Source organism: Canis lupus, chromosome X, assembly GCF_003254725.2.
Source record: "Canis lupus dingo isolate Sandy chromosome X, ASM325472v2, whole genome shotgun sequence".
NCBI classification, from domain to species: Eukaryota; Metazoa; Chordata; class Mammalia; order Carnivora; family Canidae; genus Canis; species Canis lupus.
In genome coordinates this window covers 33,848,070-33,863,987 of record NC_064281.1, presented here as the reverse complement: position 1 = coordinate 33,863,987, position 15,918 = coordinate 33,848,070, and the positions used below count along the sequence as shown (strand labels likewise).

General features: G+C 49.7%; 1 long non-coding RNA gene and 1 pseudogene across 1 annotated transcript; both read right to left on the bottom strand.

Moving 5' to 3' along the window:
• Positions 1-464: 464 nt before the first annotated feature.
• On the bottom strand, positions 465-1,585 carry LOC125754675 (uncharacterized). Its single transcript, XR_007409419.1, has 3 exons — positions 1,341-1,585; positions 776-1,013; positions 465-568 (listed from the first exon to the last, which is right to left on the bottom strand). It is a non-coding gene; the product is annotated as an uncharacterized LOC125754675 (long non-coding RNA).
• A 1,264-nt stretch (positions 1,586-2,849) lies between these two features.
• Positions 2,850-15,106, bottom strand: LOC112655482 (BTB/POZ domain-containing protein 2-like; annotated as a pseudogene).
• Positions 15,107-15,918: the final 812 nt, after the last annotated feature.

Below are 15,918 nucleotides of genomic sequence, written 5' to 3'. Positions count from 1 at the left end.
CTGGAACCCGCAGTCCCCGGTGGAGAAGCCAAAGCTGAAGCGGAGGCCCGGCATCCGGAGCCCGCGCTGCAGCTCCAGGGCTCTTATCTCCCATTCTCATCCACTAGCGAGCCCTAGCTGATAAATCACCAATTTCTCCCGCCAGCCCTCCTCTCCTCTCTGCACTGACCCTGCTGGTTTATAAGAACTCTCGGGGATTTTTTTTTTTTTTTTTTTTTTGCCTCTCCACTCTCTCTCCCTGTACCTCCTCCTCTCCTGGAGCCACTGTTAATGAATCAAATTGCCCTTCGACTTGAATTACCGGGAAAGCAGGCTCACCCACTACTCGAGGTAGATGGGATGGCTGCCCCCGGATCCACACTGGCCTCGTCACCATGACTCAGAGTGGATGTTTATTTTTGAATCTCGCATCCTTTATCTGAGAAAATGGACTACCGATGGGAAACAATTACCTCCCACTTACCCCACAGGGCTGATGGGAGCAGATGGCACGTGCGATGCAGAAGCGGCACACTGCATTAATGTCATCAGCAACGATCACAGCTGTAATGAGTCCACATCACGGGGACTGAAAAGCGAGGAGAGGAAAGAGCAACAGCTGGGCACTTCAGCCAGATGTGGCCGCAACCACTCAAATGGCTTGCTCTAGTTTCACTTAATGGGCAGAGAACGATGCGAAGCTACAAGGGGACCGGCGGCAAGCAGCCCGGGCTTTGGACCCTGCCCATTAGCAGGGAGCCACGCTCCTGGGAGCACCTGGCAGCTCCTTGCTTACCTGGGCCCCCTGAACCGCCGCCCCTCGCTCTGGCTGCGCCGTGTGAGCGTGCCCGTGCATCTGTGTCTGCGACCGCACAGCGCCTCTGCCAACTCTGCCCAGAAGAAAATGCGGAGCATAGTCACAGGAAGGTCTACACACTCGGAGTAATGTTCAAAGATAATACATAATGGATGCAACGAAGACCGGCAGTGACACTTCACAATTTGCTGAATCTGGGACGCTGTGATATCAGAGGCTGTAAAGACAGAAGCACAGGTCAGTTTCTTATCTGTAGAAAGAACAGGGGTGAGGACCAGTGATCCGGCCAACGCTCCCTTCACTTCACAGGGGTTGGGGCAGCCAGGGAAAATCACCCCACCGCAGAGTCTGACTCCTGCCCAGCTTGCACCACAATCGTAATTTCACCCCCCATCCCACCTCCCCCGCCTCCTTTTGCTCTGGTCTTTCTGCAAAGCCCGGATGAGCCCAAAGATGCCCTCAGATTCTTTCCCCTCCCTTCTGGCTGGCCCATGAAGTGGGTTCTCTATCAAAACCATGAATGTGGGGTGCCTGGGTGGCTCACCGGTTGGCTGCCTGCCTTCGGCTCAGGTCGTGAACCTGGGATCCAGGATCGAGTCCCGCATCGGGCTCCCTGTGAGGAGCCTGCTTCTCCCTCTGCCTATGTCTCTGCCTCTCTCTTTCTGTGTCTCTCATGAATAAATAAATAAATCTTTAAAAAAAAAACTGTGAACGTGTAGGGTCTTAGTGTACTTTCTGGGGGACAGGTTTATCTTACTGGTTGTAACCAAGTGAGAAGCTTTCTGCTGGTAGCTATCTGCAGGCAATGGATGAGCTCTTGCAGATGCACAGCCAGATCAAAAGAATTCAGTGACTCAGAAAAAGTTGCACCACTTTGAGAGTATCGATATTTATAGTGATTATCGAACAGTAAGGTCACAGAATGCAAAAGCTGGAAGTAAACACAGAGAAGAAATTGTGCACAACCCCCTCATTTGGCAGAGAAGGAAGCCGGGATGACACAGGTTATGATCGCCTGGCCCCACTTGATAATCGAGGCCTCTGGACTCTTAGAGCAAAACATTTGCTGCTATACTACCCACTTTTCCCCCATTACGGTCTGCCTTTATTCAATGTCAGAACAGATCTTTGTTAATTGTTTTGTGTAAATGAGGATGATACTTATCTCTATAAAGCCTAAGCTGTTCATTGGGTTGTCTTTGTTGTTTGTTTGTTTGCAGGTACATTTCTTTTCTTTATTTTAAAAGACTACTTGGGGGTATGGTGTGAGGAAGGCGCACTTTTCATGATTTTGGGGAGGACACAGTTTCCAGAAGGAATCTCTGGGGGAAAAGTACACAGAGTTTGAGAGAGGGGACATACTTGGAAGTTGGGGGAAGGGTGGTGCCCTCCAGCACCTCCTAGCAAGGCATTCACTCAGAGGCCAGGTGGGGCAGGGCCACAGTGTGTACAGGAGGGCTAGCCAGAGACATGGCCACCAAGGCTGGCTCACAACATTGTGCCTCCCAGGAACATAGGGTTTGAGGTCCATGCACTCCGCTGCAGGGGTTGGAGAGGGCCCATTCAGAGAGGCTAGACAAGTATGGCCCTTCCCTAGGCCCACTGGGTGGGCCTGGGCATGGCAGGAAGCCAGCCTTCAGGACTTCGAGGGGACTGGAGTCCCCTCCATGAGTCCTACTCTCCAGAGGTCAGGCCTGTGTGCTGGTGGCCAGGCTAAGGATGGCCTAAACATCCCCAGTGTACTCATTGGGAAAAAAGAACACAAGACCTCAACCAAATGCACTAGAAGTACCCCCTCCATACTCCTACAACAATTGGAAATCCAAGATGCAGTGCCACATGCTATTAAAGCAAACATGAGACGAAAACCTATTCAAATCCAATGGTCAGGCAGCTGGTCAGGAATCCCAAGATTCAGGGACGGTGGGCAGGAAACCACACCCAGGGACCCTATGGACCCTCAGTTCAGGGAGGGACCAGGCCAGCCCTATACCCCAAGTCCCAAGGAATTACCTCACACAGCCCTTGCCCCCACCAGCCACCTCTTGGCTCCTTACCAGGAATGTGAAGACCCTCTCCTGATGCCCAGAAATGTGGCAGGGGGCAGACAGACAGCATCAGGGGCCACCAGGCCTTGGCATGAAATGCGTGGTGGCCCACTTGCATCAGGTGACTTCAGGGTCCTGGCCATCCTCCGTGGACATGCTGGGGGCCTGGGGGGCCTAGGTGTAAAGATGTGGCTGTCCTCCACCCACCCGCGGTTGTTCCTGGCCACATAGCAGAAGATAAAACACGTCTAGGCCTTCTGTCGTGGCTGACTCATGGGTCACCTTGGGCAGACCTTTGGTGCCTAATGAAAGTCCAGGCCCTTCAGCACAGCATACGCTGTGTAGATAATATTGGGCAGCGCATCCATGGGCTCTTTGAACATGACCCAGGAAGGTGTTGGTGGAGTCATCACAGCTGAAGCCCCTATCATTCTGGCCCTGTGTTCCTGCCCAAGTGGATGATCTGGATGTTCACATGGTCATCAGTGGGCCCGTGGCTGGAGCCATAGAGCCCAAAGCCAACCACGAAAATGCTCGTGTTGATGGAGACCTTGAGGCAGTTGCTGGTGCCTCCGTACCCCTGCTGGAAGCTGTTCCTGTGGAGGCAGGAGCACCGCTGGTGGATGAAGTCCACACGTGGCTTAAAGGAGGCCGTCAAGTGCAGGAAGAGGCTGCCCACCTGGCGGTCCACGAGGAGGCCCTCCTGCACCGGCTCCACAGCAGACTCCCAGATGGTCATCAGTGGGAAGCAGATGAGGGCAAGCGCCTTGCCCAGGATCTTGCACTTGTTCTCTTGCATCACCTGTGGCTGCTGTTGCTGATGCTCAGCCTCAGCCCAGAGGCCCAGGGTGCCGAACAACTGAACAAGCATACCTCGGCATACTCAGGGTGTCTGTCCGACCCGAGCATGCCACCAGTGTGTCCAGGTCGAGGTCTGTGAAGCCCTCAGCAGCAACGGCGTCCGCTGTGTTTCTGCCACATTCTCCAGGTGTGGGCTGGCCTGCTGTAGTTCGTGGAAAAGTCTGGCCCACGTGGGCAGCAGGAACGCATGGCCATCCTGGAGCTTATTCTCCTGGAAGTCCACGCGGTGGGCCTCGAGCACCCACACTGCGTGCCTCTCGGTCGTGTACCACGTGGTGGTGACCTCAGCCGAGTAGAGAAACTGGAACAGGGCAGGAAGGCGGTGGGCTCCACCTCCGGCAGCTTCATCTCTGTGCACGCAGTGCCATGCCTGTGAACATGGCCCAGAAGACGACCCCTCCCCGGCCTGCAAGTGCACAGCCCGAGTGTCTCGTTGTTGAGGGGGGAAGGCCAAGTTCCTTCAGTGGGCTCAGGGCCCTGCCAGTTGCATCAGGCTGTGCAGCAGCACACCACTGGGCTGTTCGGCCGCCTGCTCTCTGCCTGCTAAGTGGGATGCCCCAGCGTCTGTGTTGGCCTTGGACCGGCCAAACCCACTGCTCCCACCCACCGTGTCCCCGCGGGGCCTTGGAGCCTGGCCTACACCTGTCCCGTTGCAGTTTATCTTCACCTCCACGGTTTTTAATCGCTGTGAATGCTGGTGGACTCCTCAAGCCACTTGGGCCTGGCTGCTGTCTCAACCACTTCATCGGAAACTGCTCTTTGCAACCACCTATTTGTTGCTACATCCAAAGGACGCTTCACAGACCACACCTGACTTAACACCTTGGCGACATTTCTTCTTCCCAGAAAGCTTTGCCTCGGTGCCACTCAAAAAGCATGCTTCGTGAACTTACACCAGCAGGTAAACTGTTGCTGATTGGCCATGAAGTTAAGTTCAGAAACAGAGAATAACGGGAACTTTTGGCAGAGGAATTTTTGTGTGCTGAATCTAATAATAAAAAATGCGGTTTGTATCTTGGATGCCTGTTAATTTTTTTTTGGGGGGGGGATGCCTGTTAATTTTTGTTAATCCATTTTATTGCATTTCATCACCAAAGAATTGGTCTGGGACACGTGTTGTAGGGGGGAGGGGGTCCCTACTTCTTTTCCAAAGATAATATAAGAAACACTGCTACAAAACACTTTTTTTCTCTCTGAATCTAACTCTCCTGGCTTCCCTGCCACTCCAGGCTTCAGAAGTTTGCAGGTTGCCTTCATGTCTCTCAGAGCCACAGCTCTTCCCTTTCCTGATGAATGCCTGTGCATCTACTGGGTCTCAGCAGAGAGGTCACTCCTCCAGGAACCTCTCCTCTGCTCTTCCTAGAGCCCCTCACTGTCCATAGCTTCAACATAATAGTCCACATCAGATTTCAGTTGTAGCTGCCAAGCCTTATTGCAAACCATCCTCTAGGTTATGTGATTTCCAGTTTCTGGGAAGGGCGAAGGAACAGCAGTGGTGTTTCAGCCAGAGAACTCATCCTGGTGGTCTATGTGCATCCCGGGAATCTGCCAGCCTCTGTGGAGGAAAAGTGCCTTACCTTAATTTAAGCACAGATGGGGAATCAGGAGCCTGGATTGAAGTCTTGGCCAGGTAGAGTGTTGCCCACCAAATGAATGCCACAGCCTTCTCTGTCCTACGCCACAGTATCCTGTAGAGTGAGTAAAAGGCAGCCAGGGTGACCCTTGGGGCTAAGCTAAGGGGGTTACTAATTAGTGATCCTATAGCACACTGAAAATAGAAATGTCAAGTGTTACTATTCATAGTCCTATTTCCTCTGCTCTGGTTTCCAAGGTCCCTTATGCTTGCACTCCAGAACCTCTGAAAAGTAACAAGAACTGTGGTTTGGAGGGAAAAGAGAGCCATAACTGTAGTGTAGTTTAGTATGACTAGAAAAATAAAATGCAAAACAAGAGGCTGCCTTTCTAGAGTGACCCTGAAGACTGAAACCCTTAGAAAGAAGTTAACTACTTTAATACATAAAACATAAACCTTTGGCATTGAAAAGAAAAAAAATGGAAACAAAAGACAAGTGAAAACTGACAAAAATCTTTTTTACATAGCCAGCAATTGAAAGAAGAGTATCCTTAATATATAAAGTACTCTGGCAATCAATAAGAAAATGAAGAATACCAAAATAGGAAAATGGGCAAAAGGCATGAGTAGGCAATCCACAAAAGAAGAAATATAAGTCAACTCTATATGAAGACTGAAGAGGTGCTGTTTCATTTGGTATCTCTTTGATTACCAATGAGACTGAACCTATAGAATATAATTTTTCATTTACCAGCTAGGCGAAGATTAAACCTATTGATCCTCCCCAGGCAAAGTGAGGGGAAAGGGGCATTTACATTTGCCACTAATGGGACTATAAGTAGGTTCAGCCTTTCTGGAGAGCAGCCTGGCAATGTGGAACAAAAGCATGGTCCTCTGACTCACAGATCCCACCTATAGGAAAGAATCCTAAGGAATAAGCAAACGAGTAAACAAGCATATAGTAAAGATTGGTTATCTCGATGAGGTTTATATAGCCAAGCCGGAAACTACCTAAATGTGTATTGCTAAATGATTGGTTAAGCACACAGTGGAATACTATACAGTCACTTTTAAAAAGATGAATAAGGGATGCCTGGGTGGCTCAGTGGTTGAGCATCAGCCTTTAGCTCAGGGTGTGATCCTGGGGTCCTGGGATCGAGTCCCGCATTGGGCTCCCTGCAGGGAGCCTGCTTCTCCCTCTGCCTTTGTCTCTGCCTCTCTCTGTGTGTCTCTCATGAATAAATAAATAAAAACCTTAAAAAGAAGATGAATAGCTTTGTATCTATTGATATGGAAATATGTCCATGACATGTAGATGTCACTAAATGAAAAAAAAAAGTTGGAAACAGAAGGTGTAAGATGCTTCGATTTTTTGAGCATTTTTAAACCATGTATGTGTAAAAAAAAAAAACGTCTGGGTAAAAGCGCCTCCAATCACACTTTCTGAATGATGAGATTACAGGTGATTTTAATTTTCTTATACTTTTCCATAATTTCTTGATTTTTTTTCACAATGAAAATTTACGATTATCTCCATTGAAAAATACCTTTTAGGGAGCACTTGGTCTGGCTATTCTGGCAGTTTTATGGAAGTGAAAGAAGCAACAAATGAGGACCTACATACATAAAATAAGGAAGTGAAATTTTTAATCAGTGAAAGATTTGATTGTTTCCCTCCAGAATCATTATTTCCTTATTCATTTTGAAATCCACTTGCTTCATTCATGGAAGCTTCCTTACTCCTACCAGCCTCATCTCTTTCTTGAAAATATCCTGGAACATTCTGTCACATTAGCTATCCTTGCAATCATTATTGGGTATAACTATACATGTATTTTTAATTTAAAATCACTAATAAAAAATAACTATCAGTAAACTCTGCTAAAAAAGCATCTCTCCTCAGGGATATATATCATGACCCTCAAACCTCTGAGTGAAGCTGTGCACAGGTCTGGCTGGGCCCAGCTCCAGGGGGATTTCTTTCCCCAAGGGCCCAGGGTACCCTTCACCTTTGCTGGGAGGCAATATCCCTGCTAGTGCCTCCAAGTGACCTTTGCACATGTCAACTTCTGGTGATATTCTCAATGGATCAAACCAGGGCCTGTAGAAATGTAACCTGGGATGCCAATATGTGTTCTGTTAACAGGTCTCATGCCATCTTGGTCTAAGAGTTAGGATAGGGATATGAAGAATATACCAGTTTTTTTTGTTGTGAAAGTATTTGCTAGAAAAATAAGAATATAGAAGAATCACAGTTCTCTAGACTATATTATTATTATGTCATTTATGATGGTTTATATATTATATACATATATACCTTTTGATATATAATAATACATAAGTATGTACACATAGTAATACATATAAGTCTTTTAATAGGTTCTGTATACATACCTTACATATATACTACACACATACATATATAATATTAGTTTGAACCATAAGAAATTTCTTATATCGCACTCTTTTTGACCTATAGAAATGACAATTTCATATGGTTCAACCTTACATGTCATTGTTCTGCTGGTAGCATCTGGACAGTTTTACGTGGATTTGCCTTTGACCAAAGTGTACCTATGTATGTAAGTGTGTGTGTGTGCTCTTAGAAACTCAGTAGAAAACCGTCCCGCAAATTTTAAAAAATGAGTCTTAATCTAACTTCCTCTGGTGCTCTATTCAATAATTGCTTTGTTGAAGTTTCTTTTTGAGTCTGTGCTTTTTTTCAGAACTTTCATCTTTAAAAAAAGGGAAAAAAATTTTCCCAGGTGACATTCCTGTATTGCTTTTGATTTTGCACGTTACGGGCTCCACCGGTCACCCTTAGACACCATTCCATCCTTTGACAACTGGCCAGAGGAGTGAAGCAACTTGCCCACGTTCACCCAGCTAATTAGGGCTGAGCTGGGACCAGAACCCTGGGTTTTTCTACCTTTCCAACCTGCAGAGGGAGTGGGGGCTGTTATCCTCAGCCCCCCTCACAAAGAAAGGGCCTTGGACTGAGTTAAATAGCAGGGCCAGGAACCAATGGCCTGGAAGGTCGGAGGGAAAAGATCATCAGTTGACAAATGATCGTGATCACTATTAATGTTATTATTCATATGGTATGTCTGCGGCAGAAAACACGGGTTTATTTAAAATGCACATAATAATTTGAGTTTGCTCCAACATTTATTTTCTGTCTAAATTATTTTTTAACTGATATGAAGGCCAAGACTTCTGAAGACAAAAAAGCAAGGCTTTTTAAAAAATCCATAACCTTAAATTAAGACCACATTTATTCACACTGCTGCTTGCAGTTCAGAACTTTCTCCCTTTTAACTCTTCAGTGACATCAGCAAGCCACATTTCCACCTCTTCTTGGCCCGTTCTGTAATTTTTTTCTGGAAGCAACTGCACTGGCAGGCCAGAATATAATGCATTTCACAGTAAGACTCCTAATGGGGTTTTTAGTAAACTGGCCCGACCAGCCCACTTCCCCGGCGAAAAGATGCCTCTAATTGATCTCTATGTAGAAATAGCAGCTGGTGATCAGAACCACTGTGCTCTGGTGGGTAATTATTTTATCAGGACAAGCACTTCCATCATGATAAAAGAGAAACAGCAGGACCTGGGGAGAAACACACCGAGAGGGCCAACCAGACAGACAGACACAGATAAGACCCAGCGAGAACCCGACTGTAGGACCCACAGCCATGTAGCCTTAAATGGAAAGTTTCTGATAACTCATGATGGATCGGAGGCAGGTGGAGGCAGGGAAAGCGTTGGGGGTAGGCTCCAAAGCGCGGGGGAACTGGGGGGGGGGGGCAGGGGAGCGGTCAGAAGAGGCTGGCTCCCCAGAGCTCCTGCGCTTGCACTTAGCTTTGTTAGGGGGAGCTGTGGGGCCGCAAGCCCCGATTCCCCATCCCGCAGACCGGCAGCTTCAGGCCTGCGGTCCTTGAAACCCCCATAGCTCTTTTGGCAAAGAGTAGGTGTGTCCTGGCCAGGTTCCAGTTTGGGTAATTACAGCCTGTCAACCTAAATTCCCCCCAGGATTGCAGTTAAATATGGTACCCGTCTTCACAATTAAATTTTAGCTCTAATAGGACACTCGATTGTCATGTTACGTGACAGTTAAGTAGCAGCCGCATTGTACCCCAGAGGTAGCTGCACTTTTGTGGGGACTACAAAGATTTCTCTGGGTGTAATAAATGACCTGTAAGGACAGAACCGGGGTGTCTGGGGGGGGGGGCTCTTGCTGCTAAATTAGAGTTGGTAACAGTAAGACTTTGCCCATCATTAAAATTTTTTCCCCAAACTCTTTCCGGGGGGGAAAATATGGGGAACACATCATACCGCCATATCATTTCGTTGTTTTACCTGGAAAAAAAAATCAGGATGCCAGTTTGCTGCAGGACAGATGAAGGCTCCGATTACCTGTCCGGCTCCCCATCCCCTCCATTCCTTTGTCGCGACACTACACACATCCTCGCCTTTCTCTGAAGGTGTCATGCCCTCCCCCGGAACATCTTTCTTTTGTTTTCTGCTTCCAGAGACCTTTTATCCTAGCAAGGTCCAACTCAAAAGCCACTTCCTTCATGATGCTATCCATGATCTGCTATTCCAAATTAAGCATTTCTCCTCTTAGGGCCTCCATACACTGGTACCATTATCTTTACTCAGCACTAATTCAAATTTGCCTAATGCACTATTATAGTCAGTTGTTTATATATGCACTTAAACTATGAGCTCTTTGAGGACAGGGGCCTTGATTACTTTTCCTGATGCCCAAGCACAGCACTTACTAAATATTTCTGAAGGAGGGAAAGAAGGCATCTACTCTTTCTTTTCTGAGGGCATAAATAAGAATAGCTGGTAATCATTGAGTGTTTACTGTATGTTGATCATGGACCTGAGCACTTTCCAAGTACTAATTCAGCCCTCACCGTCTCATAAAGAATAGTTATTATTCTATAAATGAAAATACCGAGCCACAGAGAGGTTAGTTAATTTGCCCAAGGCCACACAGTCACTCAGTGGCAGCGCCAAGAGGGAAACCCACAAGGCTTCTTCTCCCCACAACTTCATACTCTTATGCTGCAGCATCAGATAGGGCTTTAATTAACCATATCAGTCCCCCCACTGTCTTCCATATTTCGAATCAAACTGGGTCTTTGAGAGCACAGCCTGGTTTCTAAAGAGGTGAGTGTGAGGACAGGAGAAGGTGATGATACCTAATGCACCTGTCTCCCTCCTATGCAGGCTATCCTAAATAACGAGTGGGCTGCTTTCCGAAATCCACATTCTTGTTTGTCAGTTTCCATCCTTGGGCAATTATTTCACACTGAAAATGAGAAGGTGATAATCTAAAGTATTCGCAGCCAGTCTTGCCGACAGAGGTGTGAGCAAGGAGGAACATAGCATGTTGTGATTAGAGAGAAAAGCAACAAACCCCAGTGATTGCAAAGCGTAAGAAAGGGGTCAGCCTCATTATTCTCCTGCATAGTTTGTGCACCCATAGAAATATTTTGTTCCAACAAGTTAATTCCTTTAAGTGGTGAGCGCCGAGTGTGGCAGACACGATTATCTTTCTTAGGTTTCTTGCCGCTTTCTCCCCACCCGGCTAGGAGAAGGATTTCTGCAGCTCACCTCGTGCAATTAGAAACAGCCCCACAGGGCAGAGGTGCAGCCTGCGTTCAGAGATACTCTTCTGCCGCTGAAATAAAAACAGCCTTTGAGAATATTCTCCTGCCAAAATCATTTTAGCATTTCACTGTCACACAGCGGGAGGCCAGGAGAGAGAGAGAGAGAGAGAGAGAGAGAGAGAGAGAATCCTTTCCTTGCACAACCAGCAAGACCCCGTGAGTTTTTCCCGTGTGCAAGGAAAATTAATTAATTTCCTTTTTTTATTTTTGAGAAAGGGGGCCAGAAAAACATAGTTCAAGATGTTACATTTTCATAAGGAAGAAGTCTCAATTGTAAATGAGTTCCTCTTTTAAGACGAGGCTGTAATTAGATTGCCCCGGGTGATGATGAACGGGGAGGGTGAAGGGTCCTCGCTTTTCTGGAGAAAGCAGCACCCTCGGAGGCAGAAGGAAGGGCTGCCTCGGGCGGCCACACTGGTGCCAGCGCCAGAGACTTCTCTCCCGTGAAGCGGAGGGAAGAAAGGCTGGTTCTGGTTCGAAGCCCAGAACAGGCGCTACGGAGGCCTAGCCAGGGCGGTGGCCTACCCAGAGGCCGGCAGTGCCAACAGGGGGCGCTGTCCGGGGTGCTTACTGCACCACCTCTTCAAGCCCAGGTTCTCTTTTCTCTTGCAGCGAACCCAGCGAACTTGGGAACCACTTCAAAAATGCTTTAATTGTTGCTGTTGTTTCTACATGCCCGCCTGGGGCTGAAGCGTATCTCTTCCCCGAATCTGCATGCTGATACTCTAACCACCAGGACCTCAGAGGTGACTGCCTTTGGAGACGGGGTGTTTAAAGAGGTGATGAAGGTAAAATGAGGCCCTTAGGGTGGGCTTAATCCAGTCTGACTGGTGTCCTAAGAATGGGACATTTGCACACTCACAGAGACACGGGGGCGTGCAGGGACACAGCACCTGCCAGGTGAGGACACAGGGAACTACAGTCGTCTCCCAGCTGAGGACAGAGGCCTCCGGAGACACCAAATCTGTCCATACTTTGATCTTGGATTCCCCGCCTCCAGAACTGAACAAACAGAACCAAATAAATGCCTGCTGTTTGAGCCACGCAGCGTCTACAGGAGCTGGAGTGGACTAATAGCCAAGTATTTTTCAAAATGCAGTCCATGGACCACTTCCACCAGAAAGGAGAGAGCAGATGAAAATGCAGGTCCCTGGGCCTCCTGCAGGCCTGCTAAATCAAATCCCCAGGGCCCCGGGGATCTGCAGTTCCCTCCCCCCCAGCACCCCAGGCCATTCCAGGGCACACTAAAATTGGGATGTGCCCGCAGCCAGAATTTGCTGAGAGACTGTCACCTCAGTGGTGATCCGCAGAGGGCTACCCGAAGGCCACACTGCCTGAACCCCCCACCCTACCGCCTCTTAGAAAGGCATTCTTCGCAGTTAAACATTGCCTTCTCCCTGGTGGATCTCTTTTCAGTGCAAATAGCTCCTGGATGGGGGTGACAAATTAAGTCAATAACCTTTGAGTATGAATTCATTTATCAGCCGAATTCCTGTGGGATTGGAAGGATGCCAAACCTGAGCAAACCCGGAGAAGGGGGGGGACGAATGGGGGTTCAGAGACAGTGGTGTGGTCCGCACCGGGAGAAGGCGCCACCTTCGTGACTTAGCTCGGGCTAGCTCCACCGAGGGTGAGGCCACCCCCCAGAGGGGCAGCTGCAGAGCACACAGTGCACGGCTCTCTGGCGGGATGGGGGACAGGGACATGGTGGCCAGGCTTCTGGGAAAAGACTACTGACACCCGGCTGTCTACTGTTTTCCTGTCTGCTGCTGGGAAGCTGAGGGCAAAGCCAGGCCTGCCTGCCTGCCTGCCTGCCTGCGTGCCTGCCTGCGTGCCTGCCTGCGTGCCTGCCTGCCGGCCTGCCTCCCTCGGGGTGAGGTGCACAGGGCCACGCTGGCAGAACAGCTGAGAGGCCACGGGGTTGGCAGGAGGGGTGGCTCTGAGCGGGGACGGGACGCAAAGTATTTCACAAGTCCTATGGGCTCGCCAAGGCCCCATCGGAAGAGAAGGCAGCCAGAGGCAGGCGCAGAGTCCTCACCAACCCCTTTGTTTCAGGGTTAACCTCTCAGGGACCCTGGCGCACTACGCCAGGCACAGGCCTAAACCGCAGGGAGGGTCTGAGAGGGCGGCCCCCTAGTCTTGCTCTGTATCCCCTGACTTCCATTGTTAGTTATTTCCTTGCTGGGAAGGAGGTGGCATCCCTCCCCTCCCCCACCCCCAGAGGCTTGGCTTAATTCACTTTGTGAGTCCAGCTCCGTGTGCTCCAGGCCCCTGCAATTCACATGGGATGCTGTCTCCCGTGGCCCGCAATTTCTTGACACTTCCAGCAAGTCCTAACGGGCTGGGAGCATCCGCCCCTGTGTCGAGGCCAGTCTCCTGACCGCTGACAGGTGAGCGCCTTAGAGAGCTGTCAGGAGGCTGTGGCACCTGTGGCCGGCTTGGGGATGGCTAATGAGCTGGAGCTGGGAGCCCTCTGCGCAGGCCAGAAGCATCAAGGGTGTGCCAGCAGCCAGGGCACTTTGCAGCCCGTTGGGGGCTCTGGCATTGAGAAATGCGCTTCCCGGCTTCCCATTTTCTATGGAAAAAGGTGAACGTGAGGTGAAATCTGCAACAGACCCTGGCCCAGGCTTCCACGCTGTTCCTCAAAGCAGCAGATGGCTGAGAGGACAGAGATCAGCCTGGCCAGAAGAGCCACTGGCATGCCGCTGTTCTTTCTCAAGACCATGCTCCTTGCGACAGCAGACAGTGTTGGTGTCCTGCCCAGTCGCCCTGGGATCCCTGTGGCCCCCTTATGCTTGCACTCCACTACAGTCGCTGTGCTCTGACTCTGCACACTTCATCCAGCACTTCGGCTTGGCCTGGGAGGTCAGTCCTCAAGGCTAAGAGAAGGGAGCCGCTGCATACACCTGTACAGGCAACTGGCAGTGCCCGGAGGGGGGGGTCACCTACCCACCCACCCCCACCTCCTGGTGGCTCTTAATCATCGGCTGACAGGACCCCGGGGGTGAAAGCCTAGCTCCCCTCACTGGGCGGTACCAGCTGGGGGGCACTCACCTTCTGGAGCTGTCTTGCAGGTGAGGCCAGGCAAGGATATGCCTGAGGGTGGGCCCTGCTTGGCTCCTTCTCTTTTCCTTTCCTGACTCCCCTTGGCCCCTGCAGATCACCCGGAAAGGACCTCTGTGAGGAACGACTCACACACAAATCCTCATCTCAGGATTGACTTCTGGTCAACTGGACATAGGTGATGCCTAAGACATCCCATTGTCCTCCCATCAGAGTCTCATAAGCAAGAGAAATGCTTACTCTTCCTCTCTAGCTCCCTTGCCCCGCCAACCAGCTCCTCCCGTGGACCCCCTACGGCTGTTAGCGGGAGCCACCACGGTCCTTGTCAGGAGTTCAGGAACCTGGAGGGCTTTGTGGTGTCCGATCCAGGCCTTCTCCCTCCTGCTGCCCTACCCCACAGCTCAGGCTTCTCTCTCTTACCTGAGCTAAGCCAATAAACCCGAGGGCATTATGTGTCTGCCTCCCCTCTCCCGTGTTTCTGGAATGTCTAGAACACTGAGAGCAAATGCATCCTGCTAAAGTACTAGTCTGATTCTTTTAATCACTCTCTAGATCACCAAGTCTTCAGCAACTCCCTAGTTCTTGCCAAAGTAAGTCTACCTTCCTTGTCTGGGTAGTCAAAGCCCTTCCCAACATGCATCTGGCCAGCGCCTCCAGATTTCTAAGGGGGCCAAGGTGGGAAGCCCCTGCTCTCTCTTTCTGCTGAACATGTTCACCAAGAATGGGCCATGTTAATGTGCTGAGATCATCACGGTGGCTAGGATCATAGTGCAAAAGACGACAGACAACCATCACTGCGGAGGCAGGTGGATAATGAGACACAGTGGGTAGGAAGTGAGACATCTCTCTGATTTTAGAATTTGACAACTTTCTTACTTACAATCATCTTATGGGGGCCATAGAATATTTTTGGATTCTCCCTCATAATACCTATTTAGTTGGATCTTTACCTAATGGGGCCTATGTCTAGTCTTGAGGTCTTCAGGCTCACCAGAGTGCCACACAGTTGACACCCACCCACGGCCCCCATGTTGGCCAGGATGGGAGGCCCACTTGCCCTGGCTTTTTCTTCTTCTAGGACCATGATGAACCCACCCCCCACCTTCTGCAGGATTCTGACATTGGGTTTAAGTCCACAATGTGGGTCTTCACTGTACGCCCTCCAAGGCAGCATGAAGCACAGATGTCGTACTTTTCCTTTGGTTCTCTACAAGGACCTGAGTTCTCCCCACAGCAAGGCTCTCTCTTCGGTTTGGCTGAGCTCTCTCCCGGGACAATCTGTTGCCCATGTTTGACCTGCATCTGTGCCTTCAATCATTTGTAAACTCAGCCCACCAGAGACAGTCCACACCAGGAGAAAGTGCCACATTGAAATGTTTCAATCATTTGTAAACATTGAGTGTGGTGGACACTCCATGGCACTGTCCAGAGCCCACTTCAGAGGAGAACTTGCTATCCTGCTCCAGAGTCAGCCTCCAATGTCAGCTGTCTGTCTGAGCTGCTGAGAACCACTTTGCCCAAGATCATGTACTTTCTGGGGTGGTCCATGTCTGTTGAGTGGGCAAGGCAGGGATATGAAGGCCTGGCCATTTGGATCCGACATGGGACACCCTTAGGGTGTCCTTAGGGACAATCCTTGTTCTGGAGCTCCCTGTTGGGGTTGGCTGAAGTTTTGTCGGGCCTGTGACACAGTTCTGGTTCTTTCTCCATACAATCTTGCTTTGAACAGATGTCTCCTACCCCAGACTTGGTCTCAGCATCAATACCTGGTGAGCACCCCCAGAACTCTGGGATCAGGGACCATGGCTGTGCCTCTCTGCATACCCACAGTGCTCACCTGCAGGGCTTACTCTTAGGAGGTGCTCAGTAAATGTTTCCCAACCTGTTTCTTTCTTT